The sequence below is a fragment of the Ambystoma mexicanum genome, chromosome 6p (assembly GCF_040938575.1).
Source record: "Ambystoma mexicanum isolate Mex_15411 chromosome 6p, UKY_AmexF1_1, whole genome shotgun sequence".
NCBI classification, from domain to species: Eukaryota; Metazoa; Chordata; class Amphibia; order Caudata; family Ambystomatidae; genus Ambystoma; species Ambystoma mexicanum.
The window spans coordinates 43,727,462-43,750,195 of record NC_090935.1 but is presented as its reverse complement, the minus strand read 5'-3'; the positions used below and the strand labels follow the sequence as shown (position 1 = coordinate 43,750,195).

The window sequence follows — 22,734 nt, the reverse complement described above, 5'->3', positions numbered from 1 at the left end:
AATGGAAATAGGCTACCTACTTATGTAATACAGCTCATCTACACCACCTGCGGGTTAATTGATATTATAATGCCTGAGATACAAGCACACTAAACCCTGGAAATCAACATTAGTGACGCAATAAGGCCTTGCAGAGTGTTGGCTGAGTGTTCGCTGTCACGGAAGCTGTGGTTCCTGACCAATTTCGAGTCTGCCTTCTGTGTCTGTCCTTAGAAGGTGGAGCTTCTAGCTTACACTCACCTCTTCCAATGCAGAGCGTCGGGGAGTGTTGGCTGAGTGTTGGCTGTCACAGAAGCTGTGGTTCCTGAGCAATTTCGAGTCTGACTTCTGTGTTTGTCCTTAGAAGGTGGAGCTTCTAGCTTACACTCACCTCTTCCAATGCAGAGCGTCGTGGAGTGTTGGCTGAGTGTTGGCTGTCACAGAAGCTGTGGCTCCTGAGCAATTTCGAGTCTGACTCTGTGTTTGTCCTTGGAAGGCAGAGCATCGACCTTACACTCGCCTCTCCCGACGTGGAACATCGCGGAGTGTTGGCAGAGTTTTTGCAGAGTGTTGGTGAGTGTGCTTGAGCTGATGGAGCACGCGGCGTTGCAGGGAGGCGGTGGCCTATAGAGAATGGGGAGTGAAGCCTGTCTACTCTTGACAGCAGGAAATGGGGCTGCTGTAATTCCAGTAGCGGGATGACCAGTACTCTCGAGTCTTCCGGGAGGGGCGCCGGACTCTCAAGGTAACTCCCGCACTCTCCCGTCAGCCCCAGGTGCCGCCTGTGAACCTTTAGAGTATGTTTCCCTCCTTTATCCCACCCATGTCACAGTCCTGCGACTACAAAAACGTCTTCCGTACCCACCTGTAGGGGACAATCCTGCTCCTGCAGTCACACCAAACAGTATTTTTCCATTTAGGACACTAGACAACAGGCTGGATGTGGAGTGAGGGCAGGAGAATGATAGGGAGCCGGGATGCCTGTCTTCGATGCCAACCTCTGTTGCTATAGATGTTACTACAGAAGATTGGCCAATTAAGAATGTGGCTCCCCTAAATATTCCCGTTTTAGCCCCGGAGCTGTTATGCAAAAACAGGGCTCCTCAGCCCACAAAAAAAGGAGCAAATCACTGGCAGATTATGCGAACTTAAAGTGCCATTTCAAGCGTCAGGAGGCTCCCAAGTCTCCAACTACAGGTAAGGCTTGCTACTCTGGAGAAATGATGATTGAGGTCAACTCGGCTCCTGTGGGTCAGATCATCTGTGGTGACAAAGCTGCCCAAATCCCAACTAAATGTTGGGGGGGACTTATCCGAGGCTGATCTGCTGGAATATCTCGGCCCTTCTCTGCCCACTCTCCAAAGTGGCCCTTTAAACCGAGCGCCACAGCCAAAGGAGCAGCGACTCTCCCTCCACAGCTGGAGGTGGCAACGACTTCTATGGAGGTGTGAGGACGGCTGAGTGTCGCTCAAATAAACTGTTACTCTCCAACTGTGGATACAACTGAGGTGTCCAACTTGACCTCGGAATGCCAGCACCCCAATTTTAACTTCCTTAACTGCCTGGAGCCAGACTTGCCCACAGCAGAGGGGGCTCCATCGCTTGAGGATCCAACCTTGGTGTCCAGATTAACCAAGGATATCACAAAACTGACATTGCGATTAAACTTGGAAGCAGGTATCTGGGGTGGGAAGCATTCGAACACTGAAGTAGAAGGGGAGGTAGATTTGAATCAAGCTCTTCCCTCCAAAAACCAAGAACCACTCTCCCACTGGGGATACCCACCATGCCAGTAGTGGATCTGGGCCCAGTGTTGACGACCCCTTTCTTGAAAAGGATTCTCGAGGGATCGCCCTGTGGGCCCCTGTGGGCCCTGGTGTGCATCATGGGTACTGGACAAGCACGAGTGAAGACTCACGCAAGGATTCTGAACAGGATTTCCTCCGTGACTTAAGCCTTCATCAGGAGGCCAGAGAAGTCTTTCCTCGAGAAACCAAGTAAAGGGCGCATAGCATAACATCACCCAGGAAGAGCTCTACAAAGGGCTGGCTGGCAGGGGTGCCTGTAGCCAGAGATGGAGGTGTAATATAAATCATTGGTACTGCATACCACTGGTTCTTTTCATTTTTACAGAGCGTACCTTTCTTTCAAAGGCTCAAGAAACACGTCCTGGACGCTCCCAAGCCAGATATAGAATCGGGTGGGGCCAGACATTGAAGCACTGCCAGTTTCCCAAGTCCCAGCTGTGCAGACACACACACACAGCATCCCAGGCTCTGCAGGTCGTTTAGTTGCTCAGGTTGCAAACACATTTGTTTTATCAGTGGCAGAGCCTTTCATAAGCATGATGGAGCATTTCCAACTCAAAGACCTTGCAAAGCACCAGTTACCTTGCAAATCTGAGATAGTTAAAGTGAGCAACACAAGGCACCCATTTAAAGATTTGTTTATATCCATGAGGACTAGTATCTTGACATGCAAAAAATAAAGTTGCTTTTTTGTCACTAATCAAATGTTTTCAACATCATGAATAACAACGAGCTGCACGTTTGGGTCAAGGAATCTGCATATCTATCTTTGTTTATTACACAACTTCTTTTATTACATGTCTTAAATCACTGAAAGTACAGTGGGCGTAACTAGATTGTTCAGGTTGGCATTATCTTGCATTCTGGGACTTATAGTTTACCATTCAGGATGTAAAAATTAAAGCCACTGTGATATTTGTTTGCGTTAATTTTGTCCTATAACGATTTGCATGTTGTCATGTAGCTTTAATATGCAATTTTTTTCTACTAAGACATTATTACTATAGACCTTGAAATCCAACTAGTTTATGATCCTGGTACCCCCCCAACCACCCCACCCCACCCAACCCCACTGTTGTGTAATAAAGCGCGGGAAGCTCCTGTGTAACCAGTGCAACTCTTTATTGTAGCACATGTACCAGTACTGCAGAGCATACACACATGTATGGCATAGTGTCCATGGGCAACTGGCCTCAAACTGTGCTGAAGGGTACAAAGTCACTCAAATGAGTCAATGGGCTCATTACGAGGTTGGAGGTAGCCTTTTCCGGCTTTACCGGCAAGGCTACCTCCAAACTCGCATCCGGGTCCGGCACCCGCGAAGGGGAATCACCGGGTCATTCTCCTTGCGCGGGTGCCAGGCCCTGTACATCCCCATTCGAGCCCCCATAGGGCTCAATGGGAATGGGGAGGGTGGTAGCAACGGTACGGTCAATAACGGTACCATTGCTACCATCAAGTTCTGCTTGCTGGTGCCGGTCAGACCTGGTGGCTGCAAGGGCTCCGGCGAGCAGAACACATAGTATGGTGGTACGATAGGAACGGTGCCGGTAGCGATACCAGCGCCGTTGTTGCCTTACCACCATGGGCCTCATTACGAGCATGGCGGTAGCTGTGCCCATATGGCAGGCACGGCTACCGCCATGCTCGAAGCCGTCTCCGCCACCCGCGTTTGGGCAATAACCAGCCCATTACGAGTTGAAGGGGCCGGTAATTGTCCATTCGCGGGTGGCGGTATTACCGGGCTCCCGATCCCCATTCTGCCACATAGGGCAGAATGCGGCTGGGAGCATGGTTGCACGATAACGGTGCCGGTGCAATCACGAGTTCTGCTGACAGGTAAGACCTGGCGGGCTGTTAGGAACCCACGAACAGAACTCGTAATGTGGCGGTCAGGTATGAACGTGCTGGTGCCTTACTGGCACCATTCATACCATAACCGCCACTATTATAATGAGGCCCAATGTCCTCTAGTAAGAGGAGCGCTGGGAGCACGACATGCTCCTTGTCCTCTCACTCCTCTGCCTCTTCATGCGCGCCGCCACGCACTCGTCACCCGTCTTTTCCGGGTTCCGGGTGAGGTTTTGCGAGACTATGCGTCCCGCGAGATCCTAACACTCACCCCCCAATCCAATACTTGACACCCCCCCACCCATGCCCTCCTGGACATCTATCTGACCATCCCAATCTCTCCTGTTTGGATGCAGCCAAATGAGCCGAGCTTTTGGCGTGGGCGTGGCCTAAGCCCCCCTAAGCCACGCCCCCTTGAGGGGCACCTATCAGCAGAGATAGTTGAAAGGCCCCGACGCCTTCCCTAGTGTGTTAATACCACTTCTTCAGGGTGAGGAAAGACACCCAAAATACACATGCATCACATGTGTTTTCTCGATCCCGGGAGTTGGTATCACCAGGCTTCACCGACCCTGGCTACGATCTCAGCATACGGGGTTTACTCGGGTGTATTAATAGCAAAGTCTGGAGGCCTGTTCTCTGAGAAGCTGAAATACTGAACCCCAACTTTTGAATGTCTCTGTGTCTTAACTGAGACCAACAAACTAAGTTAAAGGAAAGATCCGGAATATTCTTTGCCCCTTTGTATTCTGGGTTACGTTCGGTAGTTGCACTATGGGGCACGTGCGGTAGTTGCACTCTGGGGGGTGTGTGCTAGTTGGACTCTGGTCCACGTGCAGTAGTTGCACTCTAGGGTATGTGCAGTAGTTGTCCTCTGGGGGACGTGCGGTAGTTGCCCTCTGGGGACGTTTGGTAGTTGCACTCTGGGGTACGTGTAGTAGTTGCACTCTGTGGTACATGCAGCAGTTGCACTCTAGGGTGTGTGCAGTAGTTGCACTCTGGAGTATATGCAGTAGTTGCACTCTGGGGCACGTGCTGTAGTTGCACTCGGGGGCACGTGCAGTAGTTGCACTCTGGTTTGTATGTGCACAAGTGTTTTCTCCACCCCTGGAGAGGGTATCACTGGGCATGCGGGGGTCACTCGGGTGTATTAATAGCGAAGTCTGGGGGCCTGTTCTCTGAGATGCTGGAATACTGAGAAGAGGAGGCCTATGGGGCCAAGCAATCACTGGAGCGCATGCGCCGCCCTTCCATCCGGATATCCTGACACCCAGAATCTATAGCGAAATTCTGCATAACTGTAATCTCTTACACACACAAAGAAGCGTTATTTTCATAAAAGGAAACTAATGTACTCTGGCCCCATATACCTAGATCTTCTCAGTAACCTCTTTAATGAAAACATAAAGCACCTACGTCTTCCTATGTTTCAGATGTTACCATAGTTCTATTTCACCCTTCCACCTCGTATTTGCACCATAGCAATACTAGAATGAAACATTGAGCCGGCGGTTCCCAGCACTTTGGGGGGCTGTGATACTGATAATAGGCTTTAAACCCAACTTTAGAATGTCTCTGTGTCTTAACTGACACCAACAAACTAAGTCAAAGGAGAGATCCGGAACATTCTTTGCCCCTTTGTAGGTACACTCAAGGGCATGTGCAATAGCTGCACACTGGGGTACGTTCAGTAGTTGCAACCCGGGACGCGTACAGTAGTTGCACTCTGGGGTACATGCAGTAGTTGCACTCTGGGGCACGTGCGGTAGTTGCACTTTGCGGTACGTGCAGTAGTTGCACTCTGGAGTATGGGCAGTAGTTGCACTCTGGGGCACGTGCAGTAGTTGCACTCTGGAGTATGTGCTGTAGTTGCACTCTGGAGTACGTGCTGTAGTTGCACTCGGGGGCACGTGCAGTAGTTGCACTCTGGTTTGTATGTGCACAAGTGTTTTCTCCACCCCTGGAGAGGGTATCACTGGGCATGCGGGGGTCACTCGAGTGTATTAATAGCGAAGTCTGGGGGCCTGTTCTCTGAGATGCTGGAATACTGAGAAGAGGAGGCTGTGGGGCCAAGCAATCACTGGAGCGCATGCGCGCCCTTCCATCCGGATATCCTGACACCCAGAATCCATAGCGAAATTCTGTATAACTGCGATCTGATACTCACACACAAAGCGTTATCTTCATAGAAAGAGATGAACGTCCTGTGTTTCCATATACAGAGACCTTCTAAGGAACCTCCTTAATGAAAACATACAGTGCAGCATACAGTGCAGAAGTCCCGCTATCTTTCAGATGTGACTATGTTTATATCCACCCTTTCTCGGCGTTTGTGGTTATGCATTAATCTTGAACATTAGCCGGCGGAACACAGCACTGCGTGTGGCCGTGATAGCAGGCTATAAACCCAATTTTTGAAGGTCTCTGTGTTTTCTTAACAGAGTCCAACAAATTAAGTAAAAGGAAAGATACGAAATAAATCTTGCATTCTTTTTTTAGTTGCACTCTGGTTTGCACGTGGGTGGTTGAAATCTGGTCTACGTGCGGTAGTTGCACTCTGGGGCACGTGCAGTAGTTGCACTCTGGGGTATGTGCATAAGTTGCACTCTGGTGTACGTACAGTAGTTGCACTCGGGGCTACGGGGGATAGCTACACTCTGGAGCGTGTGCAGAATATGCACTCTGGGGCACGTGCGATAGTTGAACTCCGGGGTACGTGCAGTAGTTGCACTCCGGGGTACGTGCAGTAGTTGCACTCTGGGGCAGGTGCTGTAGCTGCACTCTGGGGCAGGTGCTGTAGCTGCACTCTCAGGTACGTGCAGTAGTTGCACTCTGCGGTAGGTAGTTGCACTCTGGGTTGTACGTGCGGTAGTTGCACCCTGGGGCACGTGCAGTATTTGCACTCTGTGGTACGTGTAGTAGTTGCACTCTGGGGCACGTGCGGTAGTTGCACTCTGGGGCACGTGCGGTAGTTGCACTCCGGGGCACGTGCGGCAGTTGCACTCTGGGGTATGTGCGGTTTTTGCACTCTGGGGTATGTGCAGTAGTTGCACTTTGGGGTACGTGTGGTAGTTGAAATCTGGTCTACGTGCGGTAGTTGCACTCTGGGGCACGTGCAGTAGTTGCACTCTGAAGCACGTGCAGTAGTTGCACTCTGGGGTATGTGCAGTAGTTGCACTCTGGGGCACATGCAGTAGTTGCACTCTAGGGTAAGTGCGGTAGTTGCACTCTGGGGCACGTGCGGTAGTTGCACCCTGGGGCACGTGCGGTAGTTGCACCCTGGGGCACCTGCAGTATTTGCACCCTGGGGCACCTGCAGTATTTGCACTCTGGGGTATGTGTAGGAGTTGCACTCTGGAGTGCGTGCAGTAGTTGCACTCTGGGGCACGTGCGATAGTTGCACTCTGGGGCATGTGTAGTAGTTGAACTCTGGGGTATGTGTAGTAGTTGCACTCTGGGGTATGTGCAGTAGTTGCACTCTGGGGTATGTGCAGTAGTTGCACTCTGGGGTACGTGCAGTAGTTGCACTCTGAGCTACGTGCGGTAGTTGCACTCTGGGGTGCGTGCAGTAATTGCACTCTGGGGCACGTGCAGGAGTTGCACTCTGGGGCACGTGCAGTAGTTGCACTCTGGGGTATGTGCAGTAGTTGCACTCTGGGGCACATGCAGTAGTTGCACTCTAGGGTAAGTGCGGTAGTTGCAGTCTGGGGTATGTGCAGTAGTTGCACTCTGGGGCACGTGCGGTAGTTGAAATCTGGTCTACGTGCGGTAGTTGCACTCTGGGGCACGTGCAGTAGTTGCACTCTGGGGTATGTGCAGTAGTTGCACTCTGGGGCACATGCAGTAGTTGCACTCTAGGGTAAGTGCGGTAGTTGCAGCCTGGGGTATGTGCAGTAGTTGCACTCTGAGGCATGTGCGGTAGTTGCACCCTGGGGCACGTGCGGTAGTTGCACCCTGGGGTACCTGCAGTATTTGCACTCTGGGGCACCTGCAGTATTTGCACTCTGGGGCACGTTCAGTAGTTGCACTCTGGGGTATGTGTAGGAGTTGCACTCTGGAGTGCGTGCAGTAGTTGCACTCTGGGGCACGTGCGATAGTTGCACTCTGGGGTATGTGTAGTAGTTGAACTCTGGGGTATGTGCAGTAGTTGCACTCTGGGGTATGTGCAGTAGTTGCACTCTGGGGTACGTGCGGTAGTTGCACTCTGAGCTATGTGCGGTAGTTGCACTCTGGGGTGCGTGCAGTAATTGCACTCTGGGGCACGTGCAGGAGTTGCACTCTGGGGCGCGTGCAGTAGTTGCTCTCTGGGGCACGTGCAGTATTTTCACTCTGGGGTACGTGCAGTAGTTGCCCTCTGGGGCACATGCAGTAGTTGCCCTCTGGGGTACGTGCAGTAGTTGCCCTCTGGGGCGCGTGCAGTAGTTGCACTCTGGGGCGCGTGCAGTAGTTGCACTCTGGGGTACGGGTAGTAGTTGCACTCTGGGGTACGTGTAGTAGTTGCACTTTGGGTCACGTGCAGTAGTTGCACTCTGGGGTACGTGCAATGGTTGCACTCTGGGGTACGTGCAGTAGTTGCACTCTGGGGCACGTGCAGTAGTTGCACTCTGGGGCACGTGCAGTAATTGCACTCTGGGGTATGTGCAGTAGTTGCCCTCTGGGGTACGTGCAGTAGTTGCCCTCTGGGGCACGTGCAGTAGTTGCACTCTGGGGCACGTGCAGTAGTTGCACTCTGGGGCACGTGCAGTGGTTGCACTCTGGGGTATGTGTAGTAGTTGAACTCTGGGGCGCATGGAGTAGTTGCACTCTGGGGTGCGTGGAGTAGTTGCACTCTGGGGTGCGTGCAGCTTGAGAATGCATTGTGCTGAAATCACTCCCTTTGCCCGGTATTCAGGAAATAAAGGATGGCCGGTTTACACCTGAGGGGGGCTTTATTTCAAAATCGTCGAGGGGGGCGTTGCAGCCGGTGTTGTGTAATATTTACCTATCCCCTTTGGCTGCATTAGCCCGAGATCAGTGCCACCCCCCTTCTGCTGCATCCCGCTTCGAGGGACCTCTAGTAGCTGCTTCCAGTACTGCACCCTTGATAGCCCTTGGTATCCCCTGCCTGTAACACTCTGTATCCCCTGCCTGTAACCCCTTGGTAGCCCCTTCCTGTAACCCTCTGTATCCCCTGCCTGTAACCCCTTGGTAGCCCCTTCCTGTAACCCTCTGTATCCCCTGCCTGTAACCGTCTGTTTCCCCTGCCTGTAACATTCTCTATCCCCTGCCTGTAACCCTCTGTAGCCCCCTGCCTGTAACCCCCTGTATTCCTTGCCCATAACCTTCTCCATCCCTGTCTGTAACCCCTTGTAACCCCTACGAGTAACCCCTCTGTAACCCCCTACCTGTAAACCCCTGTATCATCTGCCTGTAACCCCCTCAAACTCCCACTGAAACCCTCTGTATTCCCTCTCTCCATGTCCTCCCAGGTGTACCCATTATAGTCTTGCCTTCTCATTGGACTATTTTTCTACACTATCACTGTGTCCCCTTTTTCCGAGCACTCCATTGTATGACAGGTAGGTTGCTATACAGAACAATCCCTTTACTGCCTGATTGACGACAGTATGTCCAGCACTACTTATAGTGCTTGATAGGAGTTATTACCTGCACTGCCCAATAGGACTGTTGCAAAGCAGATTCCTAGGACACTTCAGTGTGGTTCCTCAGGGAAGTTTTATTGCAGTTACTGATTAAGATGTTACAGTGAACCACTGGGTCCCATCACCCAGGCTCGATACTCCAACTGCTCCCAACGGGTCGTTGGAGATTTACGAGCTAGCATTTGAACTCTTGTACCCAGGGAGAGTCTATCCTGTTGGTGAAGTTTTACATTGTCTTTTCCGCCTTCAGCCTAAAGCTGTAACTAGCCCTAATAAACCTTAGTTTGAGTGTACCTCATTGTGTCCGCCTCACAGTGATCCTACCTGGCTTCAGGTATGCATAATAGGGCCGTGCCTATGATGCTTGAGGCAAGTCATTATTATCAGTACTGACCCATGGGAGTCATTATTACCTATACTGTCTGATGGAAGTGATTATTACCTATACATTTTCTGCTGATGGGATCATTATGACCGAGATTGCATGTCCAGTGGGACACACTTGGCTATACATTTACTGATGGGATCCATTATGGCCGAGATTGCCTGTCTTGTGGGACACACTTGGCTATGCATTTACTGTTAAGATCCATTATGACCGAGATTGCCAGTCTGGTGGGACACACTTGGCAGTACATTTACTGATGGGACCCATTATGACCGGGATTGCCAGTCTGGTGGGACACACTTGGCAGTACATTTACTGATGGGACCCATTATGACCGAGATTGCCCGTCTGGTGGGACACACTTGGCAGTACATTTACTGATGGGACCCATTATGACCGGGATTGCCTGTCTGGTGGGACACACTTGGCTATGCATTTACTGATAAGATCCATTATGACCGAGATTACCTGTCTGGTGGGACACACTTGGCTATACATTTACTGATGGGATCCATTATGACTGAGATTGCCTGTCTGGTGCGACACACTTGGCTATACATTTACTGATGGGACCCGTTATGACCGAGACTGCCTGTCTGGTGGGACACACTTGGCTATACATTTACTGATGGGACCCATTATGACCGAGATTGCCTGTCTGGGGGGTCACACTTGGCTGTACATTTACTGATGGGATCCGTTATGACCGAGATTGCCTGTCTGGGGGGACACACTTGGCTATACATTTACTGATGGGATCCATTATGACCGAGATTGCCTGTCTGGTGGCACACACTTGGCTATACATTTACTGATGGGATCATTATGACCGAGACTGCCTGTCTGGTGGGACACACTTGGCTGTACATTTACTGATGGGATCCATTATGACCGAGATTGCCTGTCGGGGGGGACACACTTGGCTATACATTTACTGATGGGATCCATTATGACCGAGATTGCCTGTCTGGTGGCACACACTTGGCTATACATTTACTGATGGGATCATTATGACCGAGACTGCCTGTCTGGTGGGACACACTTGGCTGTACATTTACTGATGGGATCCATTATGACCGAGATTGCCTGTCTGGTGGACACACTTGGCTGTACATTTACTGATGGGATCCATTATGACCGAGATTGCCTGTCTGGTGGGACACACTTGGCTATACATTTACTGATGGGATCCATTACGACAGAGATTGCCTGTCTGGTGGGACACACTTGGCTGTACATTTACTGATGGGATCCATTATGACCGAGATTGCCTGTCTGGTGGGACACACTTGGCTGTACATTTACTGATGGGATCCATTATGGCCGAGATTGCCTGTCTGGTGGGACACACTTGGCTATACATTTACTGATGGGATCCATTATGACCGGGATTGCCTGTCTGGTGGGACACACTTGGCGGTACATTTACTGATGGGATCCATTATGACCGGGATTGCCTGTCTGGTGGGACACACTTGGCGGTACATTTACTGATGATCCATTATGACCGAGATTGCCTGTCTGGTGGGACACACTTGGCTATACATTTACTGATGGAATCCATTATGACCGAGATTGCCTGTCTGGTGGGACACACTTGGCTATACATTTACTGATGGGATCCATTATGACCGAGATTGCCTGTCTGGTGGGACAAACTTGGTGATACACTTACTGATGGGATCCATTATGACCGAGATTGCCTGTCTGGTGGGACACAATTGGCTATACATTTACTGATGGGATCATTATGACCGAGATTGCCTGTCTGGTGGGACACACTTGGCTATATATTTACTTCTGGGATCTACTATGACCGAGATTGCCTGTCTGGTGGGACACACTCGGCTGTACATTTACTGATGGGATCCATTATGACCGAGATTGCCTGTCTGGTGGGACACACTCGGCTATATATTTACTGAAGGGATCTACTATGACCGAGATTGCCTGTCTGGTGGGAAACACTCGGCTATACATTTACCGATGGGATCCGTTATGACCCAGATTGCCTGTCTGGTGGGTCACATTTGGCTGTACATTTACTGATGCGATCCGTTATGACCGAGATTGCCTGTCTGGTGAGACACACTTGGCTGTACATTTACTGATGGGATCCGTTATGACCGAGATTGCCTGTCTGGTGGGACAAACTTAGCTGCACATTTACTGATGGGATCCGTTATGACCGAGATTGCCTGTCTGGTGGGACACACTTGGCTGTACATTTACTGATGGGATCCGTTATGACCGAGATTGCCTGTCTGGTGGGACACACTTGGCTGTACATTTACTGATGGGATCCATTATGACCGAGATTGCCTGTCTGGTGGGACACACTTGGCTGTACATTTACTGATGGGATCCATTATGGCCGAGATTGCCTGTCTGGTGGGACACACTTGGCTGTACATTTACTGATGGGATCCATTATGACCCAGATTGCCTGTCTGGTGGGACACACTTGGCTGTACATTTACTGATGGGATCCATTATGACCGAGATTGCCTGTCTGGTGAGACACACTTGGCTGTACATTTGCTGATGGGATCCATTATGACCGAGATTGCCTGTCTGGTGAGACACACTTGGCTGTACATTTGCTGATGGGATCCATTATGACAGAGATTGCCTGTCTGGTGGGACACACTTGGCTATACATTTGCTGATGGGATCCATTATGACCGAGATTGCCTGTCTGGTGGCACACACTTGGCTATACATTTGCTGATGGGACCCATTATGACCGAGATTGCCTGTCTGGTGGGACACACCTGGCTGTACATTTACTGATGGGATCCATTATGACCGAGATTGCCTGTCTGGTGGGACACACTTGGCTGTACATTTACTGATGGGATCCATTATGACCGAGATTGCCTGTCTGGTGGGACACACTTTGCTGTACATTTATTGATGGAATCCATTATGACCGAGATTGCCTGTCTGGTGGGACACACTTGGCTGTACATTTATTGATGGGATCCATTATGACCGAGATTGCCTGTCTGGTGGGGCACACTTGGCTATACATTTACTGATGGGATCCATTATGACCGAGATTGCCTGTCTGGTGGGACACACTTGGTGATACACTTACTGATGGGATCCATTATGACCGAGATTGCCTGTCTGGTGGGACACAATTGGCTATACATTTACTGATGGGATCATTATGACCGAGATTGCCTGTCTGGTGGGACACACTTGGCTATATATTTACTTCTGGGATCTACTATGACCGAGATTGCCTGTCTGGTGGGACACACTTGGCTGTACATTTACTGATGGGATCCATTATGACCAAGATTGCCTGTCTGGTGGGACACACTCGGCTATATATTTACTGAAGGGATCTACTATGACCGAGATTGCCTGTCTGGGGGACACACTCGGCTATACATCTACCAATGGGATCCATTATGACCCAGATTGCCTGTCTGGTGGGAAACACTCGGCTATACATTTACCGATGGGATCCGTTATGACCCAGATTGCCTGTCTGGTGGGTCACATTTGGCTGTACATTTACTGATGCGATCCGTTATGACCGAGATTGCCTGTCTGGTGAGACACACTTGGCTGTACATTTACTGATGGGATCCGTTATGACCGAGATTGCCTGTCTGGAGGGACAAACTTAGCAGCACATTTACTGATGGGATCCGTTATGACCGAGATTGCCTGTCTGGTGGGACACACTTGGCTGTACATTTACTGATGGGATCCGTTATGACCGAGATTGCCTGTCTGGTGGGACACACTTGGCTGTACATTTACTGATGGGATCCGTTATGACCGAGATTACCTGTCTGGTGGACACACTTGGCTGTACATTTACTGATGGGATCCGTTATGACCGAGATTGCCTGTCTGGTGGGACACACTTGGCTGTACATTTACTGATGGGATCCGTTATGACCGACATTGCCTGTCTGGTGGGACACACTTGGCTATACATTTACTGATGGGACCCATTATGACCGAGATTGCCTGTCTGGTGGGACACACTTGGCTATACATTTACTGATGGGATCCATTATGACCGAGATTGCCAGTCTGGTGGGACACACTTGGCTATACATTTACTGATGGGATCATTATGACCGAGATTGCCTGTCTGGTGGGACACACTTGGCTGTACATTTACTGATGGGATCCATTATGACCGAGATTGCCTGTCTGGTGGGACACACTTGGCTGTACATTTACTGATGGGATCCATTATGGCCGAGATTGCCTGTCTGGTGGGACACACTTGGCTGTACATTTACTGATGGGATCCATTATGGCCGAGATTGCCTGTCTGGTGGGACACACTTGGCTGTACATTTACTGATGGGATCCATTATGACCCAGATTGCCTGTCTGGTGGGACACACTTGGCTGTACATTTACTGATGGGATCCATTATGACCAAGATTGCCTGTCTGGTGAGACACACTTGGCTGTACATTTGCTGATGGGATCCATTATGACAGAGATTGCCTGTCTGGTGGGACACACTTGGCTATACATTTGCTGATGGGATCCATTATGACCGAGATTGCCTGTCTGGTGGCACACACTTGGCTATACATTTGCTGATGGGACCCATTATGACCGAGATTGCCTGTCTGGTGGGACACACCTGGCTATACATTTACTGATGGGATCCATTATGACCAAGATTGCCTGTCTGGTGGGACACACCTGGCTGTACATTTACTGATGGGATCCATTATGACCGAGATTGCCTGTCTGGTGGGACACACTTTGCTGTACATTTACTGATGGAATCCATTATGACCGAGATTGCCTGTCTGGTGGGACACACTTGCCTGTACATTTACTGATGGGATCCATTATGACCGAGATTGCCTGTCTGGTGGGGCACACTTGGCTATACATTTACTGATGGGATCCATTATGACCGACATTGCCTGTCTGGTGGGACACACGTGGCTATACATTTACTGATGGGATCCATTATGACCCCTGTCTGGTGGGACACACTTGGCTATACATTTACTGACGGGACCCATTATGGCCGAGATTGCCTGTCTGGTGGGACACACTTGGCTATACATTTACTGACGGGATCCATTGGCTATACATTTACTGACGGGACCCATTATGGCCGAGATTGCCTGTCTGGTGGGACACACTTGGCTATACATTTACTGACGAGATCCATTATGGCCGAGATTGCCTGTCTGGTGGGACACACATGGCTATACATTTACTAACGGGATCCATTATGGCCGAGATTGCCTGTCTGGTGGGACACACTTGGCTATACATTTACTGACGGGATCCATTATGACCCAGATTGCCTGTCTGGTGGGACACACTTGGCTATACATTTACTGACGGGATCCATTATGACCCAGATTGCCTGTCTGGTGGGACACACTTGGCTATACATTTACTGACGGGATCCATTATGACCCAGATTGCCTGTCTGGTGGGACACACTTGGCTATACATTTACTGACGGGATCCATTATGACCGAGATTGCCTGTCTGGTGGGACACACTTGGCTATACACTTACTGACGGGACCCATTATGACCGAGATTGCCTGTCTGGTGGGACACACTTGGCTATACATTTACTGACGGGATCCATTATGACCGACATTGCCTGTCTGGTGGGACACACTTGGCTATACATTTACTGATGGGATCCATTATGGCCGAGATTGCCTGTCTGGTGGGACACACTTGGCTATACATTTACTGATGGGATCCATTATGGCCGAGATTGCCTGTCTGGTGGGACACACCTGGCTATACATTTACTGATGGGATCCATTATTATAGAGATTGCCTGTCTGGTGGGGCAGACTTGGTGATACATTTACTGATGGTATCCATTATGACCGAGATTGCCTGTCTGGTGGGACACACTTGGCTGTACATTTACTGATGGGATCCATTATGACCGAGATTGCCTGTCTGGTGGGACACACTTGGCTGTACATTTACTGATGGGATCCATTATGACCGAGATTGCCTGTCTGGTGGGACACACTTGGCTATACATTTACTGATGGGATCCATTATGACCGACATTGCCTGTCTGGTGGGACACACTTGGCTATACATTTACTGATGGGATCCATTATGACCCATATTGCCTGTCTGTTGGGACACACTTGGCTATACATTTACTGACGGGATCCATTATTACCCAGATTGCCTGTCTGGTGGGACACACTTGGCTATACATTTACTGACGGGACCCATTATGACCGAGATTGCCTGTCTGGTGGGACACACTTTGCTATACATTTACTGACGGGACTCATTATGACCGAGATTGCCTGTCTGGTGGGACACACTTTGCTATACATTTACTGATAAGATCCATTATGACCGAGATTGCCTGTCTGGTGGGACACACTTGGCTATACATTTACTGATGGGATCCATTATGACCAAGATTGACTGTCTGGTGGGACACACTTGGCGATACACTTACTGATGGGAAACACTTGGCTGATGGGATCCATTACGACAGAGATTGCCTGTCTGGTGGGACACACTTGGCTATACATTTACTGATGGGATCCATTACGACAGAAATTGCCTGTCTGGTGGGACACAATTGGCTATACATTTACTGATGGGATCCATTATGACCGAGATTGCCTGTCTGGTGGGACACACTTGGCTATACATTTACTGATGGAATCCATTATGACCGAGATTGCCTGTCTGGTGGGACACACTTGGCTATACATTTACTGATGGGATCCATTATGACCGAGATTGCCTGTCTGGTGGGACACACTTGGTGATACACTTACTGATGGGATCCATTATGACCGAGATTGCCTGTCTGGAGGGACACAATTGGCTATACATTTACTGATGGGATCTACTATGACCGAGATTGCCTGTCTGGGGGACACACTCGGCTATACATTTACCAATGGGATCCATTATGACCCAGATTGCCTGTCTGGTGGGAAACACTCAGCTATACATTTACCGATGGGATCCGTTATGACCCAGATTGCCTGTCTGGTGGGTCACATTTGGCTGTACATTTACTGATGCGATCCGTTATGACCGAGATTGCTTGTCTGGTGAGACACACTTGGCTGTACATTTACTGATGGGATCCGTTATGACCGAGATTGCCTGTCTGGTGGGACAAACTTAGCAGCACATTTACTGATGGGATCCGTTATGACAGACATTGCCTGTCTGGTGGGACACACTTGGCTGTACATTTACTGATGGGATCCGTTATGACCGAGATTGCCTGTCTGGTGGGACACACTTGGCTGTACATTTACTGATGGGATCCATTATGACCGAGATTGCCTGTCTGGTGGGACACACCTGGCTATACATTTACTGAGGGGATCCATTATTATAGAGATTGCCTGTCTAGTGGGGCATACTTGGCGATACATTTACTGATGGGATCCATTATGACCGAGATTGCCTGTTTGGTGGGACACACTTGGCTGTACATTTACTGATGGGATCCATTATGACCGAGATTGCCTGTCTGGTGGGACACACTTGGCTACATTTACTGATGGGGTCCATTATGACCAAGATTGCCTGTCTGGTGGGACACACTTGGCAGTACATTTACTGATGGGATCCATTATGACCAAGATTGCCTGTCTGGTGGGACACACTTGGCTATGCATTTACTGATGGGGGCCATTATGTCCGAGATTGCCTGTCTGGTGGGACACACTTGGCTGTACATTTGCTGATGGGATCCATTATGACCGAGATTGCCTGTCTGGTGAGACACACTTGGCTGTACATTTGCTGATGGGATCCATTATGACCGAGATTGCCTGTCTGGTGAGACACACTTGGCTGTACATTTGCTGATGGGATCCATTATGACAGAGATTGCCTGTCTGGTGGGACACACTTGGCTATACATTTGCTGATGGGATCCATTATGACCGAGATTGCCTGTCTGGTGGCACACACTTGGCTATACATTTGCTGATGGGACCCATTATGACCGAGATTGCCTGTCTGGTGGGACACACCTGGCTATACATTTACTGATGGGATCCATTATTATAGAGATTGCCTGTCTGGTGGGGCATGCTTGGCGGTACATTTACTGATGGGATCCATTATGACCGAGATTGCCTGTTTGGTGGGACACACTTGGCTGTACATTTACTGATGGGATCCATTATGACCGAGATTGCCTGTCTGGTGGGACACACTTGGCTGTACATTTACTGATGGAATCCATTATGACCGAGATTGCCTGTCTGGTGGGACACACTTGGCTGTACATTTATTGATGGGATCCATTATGACCGAGATTGCCTGTCTGGTGGGACACACTTGGCTATACATTTACTGATGGGATCCATTATGACCGACATTGCCTGTCTGGTGGGACACACGTGGCTATACATTTACTGATGGGATCCATTATGACCCCTGTCTGGTGGGACACACTTGGCTATACATTTACTGACGGGACCCATTATGGCCGAGATTGCCTGTCTGGTGGGACACACTTGGCTATACATTTACTGACAGTATCCATTGGCTATACATTTACTGACGGGACCCATTATGGCCGAGATTGCCTGTCTTGTGGGACACACTTGGCTATACATTTACTGACGAGATCCATTATGGCCGAGATTGCCTGTCTGGTGGGACACACTTGGCTATACATTTACTGACGGGATCCATTATGGCCGAGATTGCCTGTCTGGTGGGACACACTTGGCTATACATTTACTGACGGGATCCATTATGACCCAGATTGCCTGTCTGGTGGGACACACTTGGCTATACATTTACTGACGGGATCCATTATGACCCAGATTGCCTGTCTGGTGGGACACACTTGGCTATACATTTACTGACGGGTTCCATTATGACCCAGATTGCCTGTCTGGTGGGACACACTTGGCTATACATTTACTGACGGGACCCATTATGACCGAGATTGCCTGTCTGGTGGGACACACTTGGCTATACATTTACTGACGGGACCCATTATGACCGAGATTGCCTGTCTGGTGGGACACACTTGGCTATACATTTACTGACGGGATCCATTATGACCGAGATTGCCTGTCTGGTGGGACACACTTGGCTATACACTTACTGACGGGACCCATTATGACCGAGATTGCCTGTCTGGTGGGACACACTTGGCTATACACTTCTTGATGGGACCCATTATGACCGAGATTGCCTGTCTGGTGGGACACACTTGGCTATACATTTACTGATGGGATCCATTATGACAGAGGTTGCCTGTCTGGTGGGACACACTTGGCTATACATTTACAGATGGGATCCATTATGGCCGAGATTGCCTGTCTGGTGGGACACACTTGGCTATACATTTACTGATGGGATCCATTATGACCGAGATTGCCTGTCTGGTGGGACACACCTGGCTATACATTTACTGATGGGATCCATTATTATAGAGATTGCCTGTCTGGTGGGGCAGACTTGGTGATACATTTACTGATGGTATCCATTATGACCGAGATTGCCTGTCTGGTGGGACACACTTGGCTGTACATTTACTGATGGGATCCATTATGACCGAGATTGCCTGTCTGGTGGGACACACTTGGCTGTACATTTACTGATGGGATCCATTATGACCGAGATTGCCTGTCTGGTGGGACACACTTGGCTATACATTTACTGATGGGATCCATTATGACCGACATTGCCTGTCTGGTGGGACACACTTGGCTATACATTTACTGATGGGATCCATTATGACCCAGATTGCCTGTCTGTTGGGACACACTTGGCTATACATTTACTGACGGGATCCATTATTACCGAGATTGCCTGTCTGGTGGGACACACTTTGCTATACATTTACTGACGGGACTCATTATGACCGAGATTGCCTGTCTGGTGGGACACACTTTGCTATACATTTACTGATAAGATCCATTATGACCGAGATTGCCTGTCTGGTGGGACACACTTGGCTATACATTTACTGATGGGATCCATTATGACCGAGATTGACTGTCTGGTGGGACACACTTGGCGATACACTTACTGATGGGAAACACTTGGCTGATGGGATCCATTACGACAGAGATTGCCTGTCTGGTGGGACACACTTGGCTATACATTTACTGATGGGATCCATTACGACAGAGATTGCCTGTCTGGTGGGACACACTTGGCTATACATTTACTGATGGGATCCATTATGACCGAGATTGCCTGTCTGGTGGGACACACTTGGCTATACATTTACTGATGGGATCCATTATGGCCGAGATTGCCTGTCTGGTGGGACACACTTGGCTATACATTTACTGATGGGATCCATTATGACCGAGATTGACTGTCTGGTGGGACACACTTGGCGATACACTTACTGATGGGAAACACTTGGCTGATGGGATCCATTACGACAGAGATTGCCTGTCTGGTGGGACACACTTGGCTATACATTTACTGATGGGATCCATTACGACAGAGATTGCCTGTCTGGTGGGACACACTTGGCTATACATTTACTGATGGGATCCATTATGACCGAGATTGCCTGTCTGGTGGGACACACTTGGCTATACATTTACTGATGGGATCCATTATGACCCAGATTGCCTGTCTGGTGGGACACACTTGGCTATACATTTACTGATGGGATCCATTATGACCCAGATTGCCTGTCTGGTGGGACACACTTGGCTATACATTTACTGATGGGACCCATTATGGCCGAGATTGCCTGTCTGGTGGGACACACTTGGCTATACATTTACTGATGGGATCCATTATGACCGAGATTGACTGTCTGGTGGGACACACTTGGCGATACACTTACTGATGGGAAACACTTGGCTGATGGGATCCATTACGACAGAGATTGCCTGTCTGGTGGGACACACTTGGCTATACATTTACTGATGGGATCCATTATGACCGAGATTGCCTGTCTGGTGGGACACACTTGGCTATACATTTACTGATGGGATCCATTATGACCCAGATTGCCTGTCTGGTGGGACACACTTGGCTATACATTTACTGATGGGATCCATTATGACCCAGATTGCCTGTCTGGTGGGACACACTTGGCTATACATTTACTGATGGGACCCATTATGTCCGAGATTGCCTGTCTGGTGGGACACACTTGGCTATACATTGACTGATGGGATCCATTATGACCCAGATTGCCTGTCTGGTGGGACACACTTGGCTATACATTTACTGATGGGACCCATTATGACCGAGATTGCCTGTCGGTGGGACACACTTGGCTATACATTGACTGATGGGACCCATTATGACCGAGATTGCCTGTCTGGTGGGACACACTTGGCTGTACATTTACTGATGGGATCCATTATGACCGAGATTGCCTGTCTGGTGGGACACACCTGGCTATACATTTACTGATGGGATCCATTATTATAGAGATTGCCTGTCTAGTGGGGCATACTTGGCGATACATTTACTGATGGGATCCATTATGACCGAGATTGCCTGTCTGGTGGGACACACTTGGCTACATTTACTGATGGGGTCCATTATGACCAAGATTGCCTGTCTGGTGGGACACACTTGGCAGTACATTTACTGATGGGATCCATTATGACCAAGATTGCCTGTCTGGTGGGACACACTTGGCTATGCATTTACTGATGGGGGCCATTATGTCCGAGATTGCCCGTCTGGTGGGACACACTTGGCTATACATTTACTGATGGGATCCATTATGACAGAGATTGCCTGTCTGGTGGGACACACTTGGCTATACATTTACTGATGGGATCCATTATGACCGAGATTGCCTGTCTGGTGGGACACACTTGACTATACATTTACTGATGGGATCCATTATGGCAGAGATTGCCTCTCTGGTGGGACACACTTGGCTATACATTTACTGATGGGGGCCATTATGTCCGAGATTGCCTGTCTGGTGGGACACACTTGGCTATACATTTTCTGCTGATGAGAGCCATATTTGCCTGTAATGCCTAGTTGGAGACATCATTAGTGTACCCGCTGCCTGGTGTACGTCTGTATTACCCAGACACGACACACATGACATTTGGCACTATCCCTACAGGCAAGGGTGGCTCCCAATCGCTTTCCAAACAAACACATACAGAAATTCCAAAAAGAGTGATCTATGCAGGAATTTAAGGACACTATGAACCTCAGTATAAGTTTGCCGGTATCCTGATGGTAATTCCGGTGGGATACTGGCAAACGTCACCTACTTCCCAGAATTTCTGGGATATTACAGGTGGGGAAATGGCGGTAAGTCCCCATTCCATGGAGTCCCATAGAACTCCATGGAGGGGATTGCCGGTATTTTCGGCATTGGTAATACCAGTGATGGAAATACCGGCTCTTTTTTGCCGGTGGGGGCCCGATTTACCTCCAGCTCATAGCTGGAGGTAAATCAGTGAACCCCCACTGGCAAACTTGTAGTTTGCTGGTGTGGTAAAATTGCCGGTCATGTAATTACTAGAACTTTTCCTGCACCACCAAACTCATAATGAGGCCCACACTCAAAGAGCAAGTTGAGTATTACAGAGGGAGAACCTTTTCATTAAAAAAACAAAGATTCATGTCTATATGGACACCAAATCAGACCCTTTCACAGATCGATTCCAAATCGCCTTACGTTCTCATTCTTCTTGACCTTTACTATGCCTTTGAAACGGTCAATGAGGCAACCCTTATAAAGTGGCTCCATGACACCCTTGGCATCACAGACCTGGCTCTGGACTGGTTGACCTCCTTCCTCTCTGACCAACCTTCCCAGGTTCAACCGGGCCCTTTTCTCTTCTCCATCTCACTCTCCACCTGTGGTGTCCCTCAGGGCTGTATCCTCTCACCATGGCTTTTCAACATCTACCTGCCCCCTGTAGGCCATTGGATCTCTGCCTTCTCTCCTGACTTTCAGTGTTATGCCGACGGAACACAGCTCTCCTTCATGCTTCCCTCCTCTGCCTCCTCCTCTTCCTCACTCATTCCTGACTGTCTGTCTGTCTCATATTCAGGCATGGTGTACTGCTAATGATCTTTGCCTGAATTCTAGTAAGACTGAGATCCCT

The 22,734-nt window shown here is 49.4% G+C and overlaps 1 protein-coding gene across 1 annotated transcript in view; it reads left to right on the top strand.

Annotated features, from left to right (window-relative positions):
* The first annotated feature begins 263 nt into the window (after positions 1-263).
* The window catches only part of GGT6 (gamma-glutamyltransferase 6), a 473,516-nt gene continuing 451,045 nt past the window's right edge, over positions 264-22,734 (top strand). Inside the window, exon 1 of the mRNA XM_069626696.1 lies at positions 264-552. The gene's annotated coding sequence lies outside the window, so the exon portion shown is untranslated. The remainder of the gene's footprint in view (positions 553-22,734) is intronic.